Raw genomic sequence first — 1,547 nt, 5'->3', positions numbered from 1 at the left:
TTTGCAGAATGAGGACATTGAGGCTCAGTTTCTTCCATTTACACAGCTGGAATTGAAACATATTTGTGTTCCAAGTTTCTAGTTCCAAATTTGTGTGTTACGTCTCTGGCTTATTTTTCTTTGATCATTTCACTTTCTGCTCAAAATAACACATATGCTCTCACTGCCTCACAGATTATATCCCAAATCATTAGCACATTATTCTAACAGTCTTTGATCTGATCTCAATTTACAATTCTAGTCTCATTTTCTAGTTCTTGTATACATATTCTACTCAGAACCAAACATTAGGCAATCAATCCACACACTCCATAAAGCCCAGCTTTCATCCTGGTGAACAAATTTGTGCGTCTTAAATTGCCTTCCTTCTTATTCCTAGCAGTCCAATTGACTCATCCTTTAAAGGTTTAGCTAAATGACTCTTCCATGATGGAACACTCCTAGAGTTCTTTCAACAGAATTGCTAATCTTTCTCTGAACATTCACAGCATCTATAATTTTCTAATTATTATTTGAAATTATTTTATTTCTGCTTATTTACCTTTCTAATGTAGCATATGTCCGTATCTGACCATCTTTGCATCCTCCAGGTGCCTGGATAGTGATTAAAGTAAGAGGGACTGTTACCTAGAAATTACTTTTCTTTTTTTTTTATAGTAGTTTATTGTCAAGCTGGTTTCATATAACACCCATTGCTTCTCCTCACAAGTGCCCCCCTCCATGACCATCTCTCCCTTCCCTCTTCCCCTCCCCTTTCAGCTCTTGGTTCATTTTGAGTATTCAATAGTCCCTCAAGTTTTGAGTCCCTCTCTCTCCCCAACTCTCTTTCCCTCTTCTTCTCCCCCTGGTCCTCCATTAGGTTTCTCCTGTTTTCCTGTTAGACCTATGAGTGCAAACATATGGTATCTGTCCTTCTCTGCCTGACTTATTTCGCTTAGCATGACACCCTTGAGGTCCATCCACTTTCCTACAAATGGCCAGATTTCATTATTTCTCATTGCCATGCAATACTCCATTGTATATATATATACACACCACATCTTCTTGATCCATTTATGAGGTGGAACGCTTAACGAATTTGCGTGTGCTCCTTGCGCAGGGGCCATGCTAATCTTCTCTGTATTGTTCCAGTTTTAGTATATGTGCTGCCAAAGTGAGCACTAGAAATTGCTTTTCATTTTGCGTTAATATATGGTAAAATATTAGGGACACCTGAATGGCTCAGTTGGTTAAGTATCCAACTCTTGACTTTGGCTCAGGTCATGATCTCACAGTTTGTGGTTTGGAGCCCCACATCGGGCTCTGAGCTGACAGTATGCAGCCTGCTTGGGATTCTCTCTCTCCCTCTCTCTGCCCCCCCACTTTCTTTCTATTTTTTTCTGAAAGTAAATTAAAAATAAAAATAAAAATAATTTTAAAAAATATGGTAAGGGGCACCCGGGTGGCTCATTCAGTTAAGCATCTGACCTTGGCTTGGGTCATAATCTCACAATTCCTAAGTTTGAGCCCAATTTTGGGCTTTGTGCTGATAGCCCAGAGCCTGAAGC

General features: G+C 39.6%; 1 non-coding gene across 1 annotated transcript; it reads right to left on the bottom strand.

Moving 5' to 3' along the window:
* Positions 1-1,054: 1,054 nt before the first annotated feature.
* On the bottom strand, positions 1,055-1,161 carry LOC115305797. The gene has a single exon (XR_003914995.1). It is a non-coding gene; the product is annotated as a U6 spliceosomal RNA (small nuclear RNA).
* Positions 1,162-1,547: the final 386 nt, after the last annotated feature.

The sequence above is a fragment of the Suricata suricatta genome, chromosome 10 (assembly GCF_006229205.1).
Source record: "Suricata suricatta isolate VVHF042 chromosome 10, meerkat_22Aug2017_6uvM2_HiC, whole genome shotgun sequence".
Taxonomy (NCBI): domain Eukaryota; kingdom Metazoa; phylum Chordata; class Mammalia; order Carnivora; family Herpestidae; genus Suricata; species Suricata suricatta.
The sequence above is the reverse complement of the archived record's forward strand: the minus strand, read 5'-3'. Positions and strand labels throughout refer to the sequence as shown.